Raw genomic sequence first — 13,048 nt, forward strand, 5'->3', positions numbered from 1 at the left:
GGGACCCCCGTGCTCACTTGGAGAGGTGACGAGACACAAGGAGGTAACCAGACTTGCTGGAACCGGCCATCCAAGAAAGATTGAATCCAATCCCAAGCGAGGTTGGACACCCCGATCTCAGACAGTCTACGCAGCAACAGTGTGTGGGGGACAGTGTCAAAGGCCGCCGACAGGTCCAGCAGCACGAGGGCTGCCTTCCCACCGGCGTCAAGACACTCCCGAATAGCCTCTGAGATTTCCACAAGAGCACCTTCCGTGCTAAAAGAAGGACGGAAGCCAGATTGGGCTGGATGAAGAAGACCCGCTCCCTCAACAAAATCCGGCAACTGTCTGCTTACAATCTTCTCACATACCTTCGACAGGCTAGGGAGAAGAGAGATAGGCCTGTAGTTCCCGGGAGTTGAGGGGTCAAGACTGGGCTTCTTTAGCAAGGGGAGAACTTTAGCCTGCTTCCAACAGGACGGGACTCTGGCTAGCAGTAGGGATAGGTTAATGATGTGGTTAACTTCCCCATTCACCGTCTCAGCAACAGAGGCCAGGAGTCTTGCTGCGCACGGGTCGTCCGGCGAGCCGGACTTAAGGCCCTGCAAAATTCTTAGAGTGCAAGACAAGTCCACCGGCGCGAAGTTAGACAAGGAATGCTCGAGAGGCAGGGCGCCGGGAGCAATGGGCGATGAGTCCAGAGGGGCTGTGGGCCCATCTAACACAGCCGGGAGAGAGAAGCTGCCCTGTATCTTTAAAATCTTATCCCGGAAAAATGTGGAGAGCGACTCGCACCAGTCAGCTGTCGCCGGAAGGACACTGCTCTGCGCCGCAGGGGACATGAAGCTCTGGACGATAGAAAAAATCTCCTTAGAATTATTCTGGGCCTGGGCAATCCGGCTGGAAAAAAAGGCCTTTTTTGCCGAGGAGATGGCCTTATAGTAAATTTTCTGACCCTGCCTGAGATTAGCCTTAGCTACCGGACAGTAGTTACCGACACGCCAGGACCGTTCCAATTTCTTACATCCCAGCTTAAGCAGGTAGAGGTCCTCCGTAAACCAGGGTTTGGAAGGTGAGACCCTAGTCTGTCTAGCCGAGGTCGGCGTGGCGATTAACGCCAGGGAGTCTTGGAGCCAGTTGGAGAAGGCAGCTAAAGACTTATCCAGATCATGAGGCAGTGATGGCCTATGGGCCTCCAACGTCTTTGCATAGAGAATAGGATCAACCTTCTTGAACGCCGGTTTGTGGAAAGGGGGAAATTAGAGAAGATAGGATCGAGAGTGTGACCTCCAAGGTGAGTCGGCTGATCGACCCATTGTGAGAGAAGAGCAGACTGGCAGATGTCCAGGATCTCACATGTGTCCCTTGCGTTTTTCATTAATCAGAATAATCTATTAATTGTAATATTATTAACCTGTTTAAAGTGATTACTTACCAATTATATTAACGAAAGAATTACACGTGGGATTTACATTTTGCATGGCTAAACTAATTGTATACTAATATATGTACGCATACTAATGGTAGACAATTAGAATATTGCATGATATAAGTTGCTTTTGTGACGTAATTGTAAGTCGCACCAGATGACATCACTGGGTGAATATAAACGCTTTGAATGTTGCTATCATGCTAGATAATTACTTACACATAGGGGAATTAGTGAGGGTTTAACATTTTATTAGCCATTTCAATGTTTTAATTACGTTTTGTGTTTGTTTTACTTAAGTTGACCATTTGGGCCTAAGAAAAGATGGCTGACTGAGACACACGACGTGACTGCTATCGTTTCACGAGGTTTTGGGTGAAGTGCGCCTGCGCCACCGCCAGCAACAGTGGCCTCGTCCTGACCCCAGGCAAGATGTACCCACCAAGGACACCCTGGGAGCTTCACCAAAATCACGAAACAAAGGACTGTCTTTAAAACCGGAACCAGCAAGTGTGTTGACTTAACCTAACGGACTATGTGAGAACTTTACCGAATGACCCCAAACCAGCCAATCAGGATTTTCTAAAACTGATTTTTGTTACATTTTGACGTTAGTTTCATTATAAAAGTGGGTAGACAAAGCGAATAGGGTGTTGGATCCTTTTTCCTGTTTCCTGACGTTATGCTGACGGAGAGGACGGTGATACTGCTGGACAGCTGTCATCCTGAATCTTTGAAAGACTGAATTGCTACCTGACTTTGATGAATAAAAGACTTTTCCACAACTTGATTGACTTAGAGGATGACTAATAGCCAGATTAGGTAACTATGATGTTCGGTGATTTGGTTTATGACTTATTGAAATTGATTAGATAAACGAAAATTATTATTCTAACAAACAAATGTGTCGGGTGATTTATTTTGAGAAATTAGAATAAGATTAAATGTAGATTAAAGAATTGAGTCACCAAATATCCAAAAACAACTAACTGATCTGTCGACTAAATGAGGGGAATGTCTCGAGGTTCTGAGTATAATAAAAGTACGTAATGTATGTTCAGGTAAATTAGGTTCTTTTAATTGCAAGATATTCCTTTCATGTCAGCGTTTGGATAATCTATCTCTCCCGTGAGAACGGATCAATGAAGTGTGAGTGTTGGTGTTATGGGCCCCACCAATGAATGTATTGAGTGAATGTGCTGGTGTAATATTTGATCTGTGACGAAGGGAGGATTTAAAATTCCATGCTGCATCAGTCCCAGCCACACCGGCTTCAATGCAGAATGTGCAGAATACAGGGCAGTTCTGCAGAACTATGCCTGTGGCTCCACTGCTTCCTCCACAGATGGATCCACTGCTTCCTCCACAGATGCAAAATAGAACAATAGATTTTTCACAAAATTTCCAATTTTAGCAAAATGAAGATCAACCTCTAGTGAGAAAATCATTGATTAGTGATTCATTTCCACAATTTGCAGCTATTGCACCCCTTTGAGTTCCGCAAAGACCGAGTCAGGCACAATGATGGTGCCTTAGAGGGGAGGAGGATTACATGCTTGGTGCAGGCCTAGAGTTAGTCCAGAATGCCCCATCTTTAGAAGGAGAGGTTAATGGCCACCCTATATCATTTCTGGTTGATACTGATGCTACCTGATCCACAGTTAGACTGGTGAAAGATCCTTACCCTCTTAGTAAAAGAAGTCTAAGTAGTAGTCATTTCAGTTAAACAAGTGGTCAAAACGTTGTCAGCAAATGTTTCAGTAAAAATAGGTTCAGTCATAAATGAACATGAATTCATGATTAGTGAAAACAGTCCAGTCACTGTTGGGCTGCGATCTATTGGGGAAATTGAATTGTGTGATCTATTGTACAACAAATGTTATTTGCAAAAAAAACAAATGCTTATTTTGAGTTCAAGATGAAAACATATGAAATAGTATCTTCCTGATTCTCACAGATGAAAACTTACCTCTAGATTGAAGACAAACAGTGAAATGGGAGGTTTAGGATTTTACTGGAAAAGGTGCTGGACTTATTAAAAGTGCAAAACCAGTGCAGATTACCATAAAGCCAGATGCAGTGTATCCAGACATTTCTCAATATAAACGTTCTTATAAAGCTGAGGAAGGGATTGCACCAATGACTGAAAAGAAGGTAGGGCAATGCATCTTTTGGAAAGCCCATGTAACTCACCTGTAATGGGTTTGAAAACCTAATGGGAAATGGAGTTCAGTTCAAGTTTTATAAAGATGAATCAGAGTAGTCCCATGGTACCAAATCCATCAGTGATTTTATTTCAAATTCCAACATATGCTGAGTAGTTCACAGTTATTGATTTGTTTTCCACAAAATTCTCCATTCCTCTACATGGGGGCAGCCAGTATCTTTTTGCACTCAGATGTAAAGATAAGGTGCTGGTTTGGGAAGAGGTCCCACAAGGGTACACAGAGAGACCGCCTATCTTTTCCCAAATGCTTAAAAAAGATTTGGAAAAGTTTAAGTTCCCTTATTAGTTGGTTTTGGTCCAATACATTGATGATTGCAACAAAAACAATAGAGTGCTGTATGTTGGACACCATTGCAGTATTAAATAATTTGTCAAATAAAGAAATGTGCTGCTGATAAAGAAACTGTGAAATAAACTATTGAGTCACAAAGTCAAAAACAAGTTTGATAAGTGGATCCGGGAGGGGGTGTGGGTGGTGACAAAATTAAGATCAAGCACAAGGACAAAATAAAGATCAAGCAAATAAAAATCAATCAAACTGAGCAGCTGAAACTCATAACACTTGAGTGGATCAAGGAAATGAAGAAGATGGAAGTTTGATTCAAATTGATCTGCCTGAAAATGTGTAGGAGAGAAGCAGAGTGGTGGAACGCAGATCTGAACAAAGTGGTGGAAAATCAGCTAAAGTAGTAAAAGTAATCGCTGACAGAGAATCTGAGCAGGACACTGGAGAATCATCATCTGAGAAGTTAGTAACAGGTGGTGCAACAAGAAGGTCAACAAGTGAAAAAGTGGCAAACAAGAAACACTTAACTCTAAAATTGGCCTATCTGATGAAGATTGAATTGGATGAAAGACATTGATATGAAAGGTCCTTGATTTTTTTAAGATACACAGGAGCCACTGTGAAATCAAAGGGCAAATTAATAATAAAATGAGCAATGCTAAATACGTTTCCTGATGAAGATGTAATCTGTTGTTCTGAATCTTTTTTAAGACAGAATTGTTCCTCTTTCGAATTTGTTTTCACTAGGTTTCTTTTTTTAGAAAAATAACTGACTATTTTTGAATTTTTGCTGAGGATTGATTTTATTTTTAAACACAATTTTTTTGTTCAAAGGGCTGGATAAAAAAGAGGATCTGAATAGCTTTCCAAATATTTTTTTTATAATTCTTATTGTGGTGGTACTTATTGGTATGTTAGTGTATTACATATCCTTCTTGTGGGTATCTCCCAAAAATCTACTTGTAGCTCAATTTTTCTGAATACTACTAAGCATTATATGTTAGATTTAGAAATAGTTATAATGAAGAATTTGAAGAAGACTCATATAGATTTGTTGCATAATTATAGTTATATAATGAATTTGTCTGATTGCTGTATGTGTACTCGCTTACCCACTTCTGTTTCTGAATGTGTTTCTTCCATACAGTTACCTCTGACCTATGGCTCATCATGCTCAGTTTATGATTCATTGATAATGCACCAGGATTATTTAGAAGTATTTAAAGTAGGTTATGATATTCCAATAAATTTAGTTACCCGTTATTTAAAATCTTGAAGCAACTGAACCATAAATGGGTGCCACAGCGTTTCATAGTACTAGCACTGGTGTAAACATATAGAATGTATGTAGATTTACTGATGTAGAGCCTAAGAAACAGTATTGTGATAGGTTGATGAGTTTGAAAGATTTGAAATTTGAATTGAGACAAGAGTCTGTGATAGAAAAGTCACAGATACATTCGCAGTCTTAGAATTTGGAAATACTGTGTGTATGATGCACATAAAAATGCATCAGAGGCATAACCCAGTTATAATACAGAACAATATGTGTGCTTCTAATCATAATGTAGGTCATTTTGATATGTTACGCAGTGTTGATATTATGTTTAGAAGTGTTTATCAAATTTGTAATAAAATTGATTATTTTATTCTTCCATAAGGCTGGGCAAGTGTGTGGAAGTTACGTCTAGTTTTTCCTAAAATCTGTCATGTTAATAGTCTGAGTGATGTGCATCATTAGAGAATGAAAAAGAGAGTGTAGGTCGAAAAATATTAGATGTGTTTGGTGTTTTGATTCCTCCTACTGGAATTGCTTTGAAAGATGTGAAGTTTAGAAAATTGTATACATTTGTATAGCGTTTAGTACAGAACACAGCAGCAGCTTTAGCTATGATTAATAAATAAATGTCTGTATTTAGATTGATGACAATTTAGATTAAAAAAGCTACAGACATGCCTTTGGCAAAAGAGGGAGGTATCTGGTATGTTGTGAAAACGCAGTGTTGCATGAATATTCCATATAATTGTTAGAGTATTAACAAATATACTGATTATGTTACAAACATTGTGAATACGATTCACCCATTTAGGAGAACTTGGGATCTGGGAAAAGATTGGTTTAGCGATTAGAGGGATAGGCAAATATATTCTAATAAAGATTATTATGTCAGGATGTGTACTAAATGACTCCCAAACTGCACAGGAGCAGGAGGGAAGGGAATGGGGGAAAGCAGTAAGAGCCTACCTTATCTAATTCTTGGGTTCTGTACGAACCACCTTTTCCTGGTTTCTTCACTTGCGTTGTCTTAAGTTATTGTCAACAGAACTTAAATTAAAAGCAAACTATTATTAACGTTCTTGCTATGCCTCTCTGTGATTACACATAATCTGATTAATCTCATGTTCCCTCTAGACTAAAGCCTTAGCTTCTCTTCTCAGCATGTCAAAGGAATAAATAAGACTCCTTTCTTTTCAATAAAGAGTCCTTCTATAAGAGTCCTTTCCTTTTTTCACCCAGCCACTGACCCGGACTCGTGTGGCCGGCGCCTCGTACAGGAGGTGAATCCACTTCAGGAAAAAGGGGGTAGCCCAATTCTGAGAAAGACAGTAAACATAAACTCCCATTTCAGGGAATCAAATGCTTTAGCGGCATCGAGCAAGGTATAGTATTCTTCTCCCTGTAGACGAATACTTGCGAGACCAGTGTTGAGTTAATTCACGTGTTGAAGTATTTGGCAAGTATTGACCTTGTTTTAATTTTTTATTTATTTTTTTATTTATTGAGCAGCTGGCAGGAACAAAAAAGAAATACACATCAGGCCCTCACACAGGAGGCCAACCTGGAATAGCAATTTAGTAAGTACAAGCGCTAGAGCAGGTAGAATAAACATCCCACAAACAATTCCAAATCCCCCCAATCCCGGTGGCACTAGAAGAGGCAGTGAGACCCCTGCATAACATCTCATCTCAATTGGAATATTGTAACACATGGCAGTCCCATGAAAACAACACAATGTAACAGCAGATTACAGCATCTATTGTATATCTGGGTTTGTGAGTAAATACACTGAAAGTGGAGCCCAAAAGTCCTTAGGACGGGAGGTTTCAGGCAGTTCCTCTGCATACATCTCAAGTTGCTCTTTACAATACAGTAAGTCTCGGACCCACCGTTTTAGAGTTGGGGTGAGTCTAGAGCCCCAATACTGTGCCACGGCCCTCTTGGCCAACAGGGTCGAGCCAGCCACCAGTCTACGATTGCAGGGCTTTAGACACTGTACCCAGCCTAAGAGACAAACCTCGGGAGTACATTGCACAGGTTCAGCCACTACCTTCGTTAGTAGATCAGTAACTTTGCACCAGACTCTATATATACTGTTACAGGACAATGCAAGATGTAAGAAGTCCGCATCCCCCTGCCACATTGTACACAGCAGGAGCTTTCCCGCAGACCAAAGCACATCAATTGTATCGGGGTATAGTACAGCTGGTGCAAATATTTTAAATGGATGATGCGGAGATTACAATTACCAGTGAGTCGGCCTGTGAGGATGCAACAGAATCTCCACATCTCCGGTGTCAGTGAGGCCCCCAGCAATGCCACCCATTTATTGTATGAAGGGGGATCGAACTGTTCCCTTTCCTTAAGAGATGTTGTGTACAATTTTGTGATCAGGCCCATACGGTCTGCGCCGGCCAGCACCGCCTGCAGTGCCAGCAATGGCGTGGGTTCTGTAGGATAATCAGGGTAAATAGCACGTATCGCCTAACTCACCCGCACAGAAGTGAACCCGAGCATGAATCCCCGTTCTTACCGCCCTGTATGTCAGCAAGTGATCTGAATCGACCCCGTGTATAGAGGTCCCCTAATTGGGTTATCCCCACAGCTCCCAGCGCCTTGAGAGCCGCAGGGTCTTTGGCAGCAGAGATATGTGGATGTGCAGCGAGTGGAAGTCGTGATGCATAGAGATACGGCAGTACTGTGCGTGTCGCAAGCCTCTTACATGCCCATGCCGTGCAAAGTGCGGGATTAATTTCAGTTCGTGGTCCACCACTCCCTCCAGACAAGGCAGTCGCAGCCAGAGCCATTGGAAGGACTGCATCGGCTTCTATAGCAACATGTGGATGGAAATGCTGTGGGAAGAACCAATAGTGGGCATATTGGGCCTGTGCACATAGATAGTATAAACGCAGATCTGGAGCTTCAAAACATCCACGCTCGAACGGTAGTACCAGTACTTCCCAGCTGCACTGAGGCTTCTTGCCGCCCCAGATGAAGGAGAGCAGTGCTGATTGAAACAAGTGAAATAATGCAAGATTGAGGCGGATAGGGATATTAATGAACAAATAAAGGAGTTTGGGCAGTATCGTCATTTTAACTACTGCTATACGGTCCGCCAATGACAGAGGGAGTCTGGCCCATCACGCTGTTCGTTCAGTAATGTGAGCTAATGCCCTACTATAATTCTCCAAAATTACTACCGCTGGATCTCTGTGAAGCCATACCCCTAAATACTTCACAGGGTCGGTTGACCAATTGAGAGGGAAATCCAGCTCTATGTGCCATGTGCCAGCTGTAAGAGGAAGAACTGTTGAACACGCCCAGTAAATGCCAAGTCCCGAGAAGTATTAGAATTTCACATATTCCCGAAGTAGCTCTGGGAGAAATGTTTCGGGATCACAGACATACAGAAGCATATCATCTGTGTACATGGAGCCTACCAATGGACGCTGCCTAAAGCGCAATGCCTCCTGCGCATGCATCTGGCGTAGCTTACATGCCAGTGGTTCAAGAGCGAGAGCGAAAAGCATCGGCGACAGGGGGCTACCTTGCCAAGTGCCTCGCTGGATGGAGAACGCAGAAGACACCCAGCCATTGACCCGGACTCGTGTGGCCGGCGCCTCGTACAGGAGGTGAATCCACTTCAGGAAAAAGGGGGTAGCCCCATTCTGAGAAAGACAGTAAACATAAACTCCCATTTCAGGGAATCAAATGCTTTAGCGGCATCGAGCAGCACAACAACAGCTTGGAAATTGGTCTCAAAATAATGCAGAGTGGAGAAGATCGTAGAAAGATTGTGGGCCGTAGAGCAGGCAGGTACCTAACCCGACTGATTTGGAAGGACCAGATTGGGAATCAGGGGATGAAGCCTGCTGGCAATCATTTTCGACAAGATCTTGGCATCAATATTTATAATGGAGAGTGGGTATAGGAGTCGCACCTGTTAGCTGGCTTGTCAGGCTTGAGAAGCATAACTAAGAGGGCCTCTTTCAGGGTGGGGGGGAGAGTACCGCTATCATATGCTTCGGCAAACGTCCAGGAGTCTGGGTGCCAAGTCATCAGCATATGCCTTGTAGAACTCACTGGGGAGTCCATCTAGTCCGGCAGCTTTGTTAGTGGGTAAGGACATGATGGCCATTTTCACATCCTCCACATCAAAGGGTTGGGTGATGTATTTGCGTTGGTTGAGGGACAGCCAGCCTAGCGCCACGTCATCTAGATAGGCATGTATATCAGTACCTGACACCTGTCCACGTTGTCCATAAAGGTTGGAGTAGTAGTCCAGCACCACCCCACTGATTTCCGATGTTGTATAGTGCGACTCTCCCTCGGAGTCCAGCATTTCCGTAATGAAGACCGGCGTGCAGCCAGATTCTGGGCCAGCGAGCGACTGGGACGGCCCCCCTCCCCATAGTATGGCGCCCTGCAGCGTCGTGACCTGTGTGCTAACTCCTGGTCGGCAGTGTCATTGTACTCCATTACCAACGCCCGAATAGAAGCAAGGATAAGGGAGGCAGGGTTATGTGTGTATTCGCACTCTAAAGCAGATATTTTGTCTGCCAGTCTATGCATCCGGATTCGTAGGTGTTTTAGGACCCTCGTCTCTGCACCCATGCAGATACCCCTAATAGTAACTTTAAATGCCTCCCACGAGGCCCCAGGGCTGTCTACCGAGCCGGCGTTTTCTTTAAACAAATTACTGATGGCCGCGCCTATGGTGCAGCGGAACACCTGGCCTGTAAGTGAGGAGGGCTGCAATCGCCAGTGAAACGGGGGCGCTCCCAGGTGGGGACCTGCATCTCTAGGAGAACTTGAGAGCAATTACAGAAGGAAGATATGATAAAATCAAGAAAGATGACTGAGGTATTATGGTGTGATGATGTGATAATTAAAAAAATATCCAGGGGGAATGGTAGAAGTGAAACATTTCATTAGGAAATAGCTGCCTAATATAGGTTTGGGCTACTTAGCATAACTAGGCTACATTTACAAGAGTACGTGTCAGTTGCAGTTGAGCGTTACCAACAAAATTTGACTCAAGGCGCTGTCACTCTGATGCGTGCTTTAGCAGAGAGTCACAGATTACTGCCACTCTCTCTTTACGCGCAGGCGGTATCGAAGTAGCCCGCCCTACTGCCACCGGGCAACTTTTTCACAACATTGTGACCGGGAGCTTGTCTACTATCCCCATTGCCCGATTCTCCCTTCGGTAGCAGCCGCTCCATGCAATCTAGCCAGTGATGGTTTCCTCATCATCAACCCCTGGTGCTTAAAAGTAAGACTCCGTCCTGGTTTCGTGTAACCCTGAACTGGTACAATTCGCTACTTGCTTTGTTATGCGCTACACACCGGGACTAGCACCCCCTTCTATCAGCGATCATATCGGGCTCGATTACTGTAAAATTTCGTATTTTGGGCTCTCCTCCATAGGCATTTCTTGTCTCAGGCATATATTACTCAGTTCTGATGATGATCCCTAGATTTTCAAAGGGAATCGAAACATTGTCGACCTGTAGTATCATGACTATTGCAATGTCTTCTTTATTTTAATAATGATAGCATTGGTAACTTAATAGACGTGACACTAATTGTTTATTATTTATGTAGTCACTGCAAATGTCTGAGTTGTGTTAACCAATTTATTTTGTGTCTTGTATGTTTACCAATTTATTTGCTTTCGTTTTCTTTTACCCTTTTTCAACGTTAACTAAATTGTGTTATTACTTCATTTGATTTTTGCTGTCATAGAAACTATTTGACTTCTATGTTTATTTTTGTATAGTATTCTATTGGAAGAGACTACCTGTTCCTCTATAAATTACTGTAGCCATAGTCCCTGACATATCCTTGGGTTCCCTTGTCTATGAGAATATGTCAGTTACACAAAAGCGCATGTATATTTGTGTTGCACAAACTAAATAGGTATTTACGTTTGGTTTCATAAAATCATTGAAATTCAGCTGCAAACCATGGTATCTGTCCTTAAGTGCAAAAGTAACTTATCACTAACTTCCTTGGGAAGGAATGTACTTGTGTTGCAACATTGCAAAGCTATGAACTAAGCCTCTGTTGTTCTAAATGTGCAGAAGCAGTTCTTTGTTTCCTTGTATTTTTGTATTAGTAAAATGTATCATTTCTTCAGTGCATCCAATAATATACACAGCAGCCAGTTGTATGTCGTTACAACGCGTTCTGTTGCACCGCATTCCTTTACCACGCATGCGTTACAACGGAATGCTATTTCCACGGACAACCTTTACCACGAATATTCCTTTACCACGCATACTTGCATGGTAATGGCATACTCTTGGTAAAGGTTATCCCCCTCCCCTGTACCCTTACGTGACCCCCCCAATCCTTATTATAATTACCCCTGCCCATTACCCTCAATCTATATATATATATATATATTAAACTTTTATTCCCCTTACCTCTTCACGTCCTCTCCTCGATCTTCCTTGGTGACGTCCTACGTCGTAAAGAGGAAACGTAATTCCGTTTCCTCTAAAACGACGCCGATTGTCACCACTTCCCGACGTTTCAACAGGTTCTTTTTTTGGGGCGGGGGGAGACCCCCCAAGACCCCTTTTTTTTGCACGCTTTTTATTTTTATTTTTGAGGTGAGACCCCCCAAGCCCCCTTTTTTTATTTTTACCCTTTAACACACGTCTTCGCCGACATTAAAAACGGACTGAACTTGAAGAAGATGAAGACGTTCCAGTGCAGCTTGCGTGGTAAAGACGGTCGTGGAAGGCATTCGCGTGGTAAAGACGTTTACGTGGTAAGTGTACCGTTGTAAACGTAACGCGTAGAAAAGCCTTCGTGGTTAAGGATGTTTCCCACAGCAGCCAATGAAAATAATGTGAAAGTATGTGCTGTTTTGATATTTGTAATGTGATTGGGGCTGTGCATGTAAAATATTTAATGCTGTTTCTTTATGTAAAATCACGCTATGAATGTGTGTTTTTGGCAGAACATTATAAAAGACTCGCTTTTTGGGGAAGTCAGATTATTATTTTCTTCTTAGACTTTTCTTTCTAGACGTTCTGATTTCAGACTTTTCTACTTGTTGCTTGTGGTTCTTTCTGCATTTTGGCCTATTTACTATTATTAATTTGATCGATTTCCAGATATGCTGTGGCTACTTATCTTAAAGGCAAATGGCATTTTTTCATTATTATGGTTTTGATTTCATGATAATTCCTTTGATTTAGTAACTTTTGTTTTCTGTAATGATACTATTATTTGAATACATCCACAAATACAAGGTAATGGAAAAGCCTTGTGCAGGTTTTCCTAATGGTCTTTACTGAGCATTAAAATGTAGGATTCTCCCTCTCCTGCTCATATCGACCCACCATAATTAAATAGGGGTGGAGCTTGGACCAAACAAGGAAAGAAGAGTTAGAATGCAGGGGTTGGGGGTTGTTCCATGTCAGTTGATTTCAGGCCACTGTGTGGTTTGCACTTTGTATATGCAGTGACCCAATAAATTAGTGAAATTCTGCATCAGAGCTCCTGTATGCTGTGTTTATCTTCCAGGTGTCCACTTCACCACAATAGTATGAAGTCAAGAAAATCTTTACTTTGCATATATGTAATAAAAGATGCATAATAACAAGATAGAAGCAATCAATAAATTACATGTTCACATGAATATCAAAAGCGGCAACATGTACATAATGAAAACAGTCACTAAAGTGCATAGAACATACATAACAAATTACAAAAATAATAAGGTTTATCATGACGAGGTGGGCGTGCCCTGGCAAGATGGCCGCCTAGTCGCAACTCTCGTTAGCTATTGCTGCCGAGCCGACAATCCTGCATAATCTCCTTCCCCAT

Source organism: Triturus cristatus, chromosome 7 (genome assembly GCF_964204655.1).
Source record: "Triturus cristatus chromosome 7, aTriCri1.1, whole genome shotgun sequence".
Taxonomy (NCBI): Eukaryota; Metazoa; Chordata; class Amphibia; order Caudata; family Salamandridae; genus Triturus; species Triturus cristatus.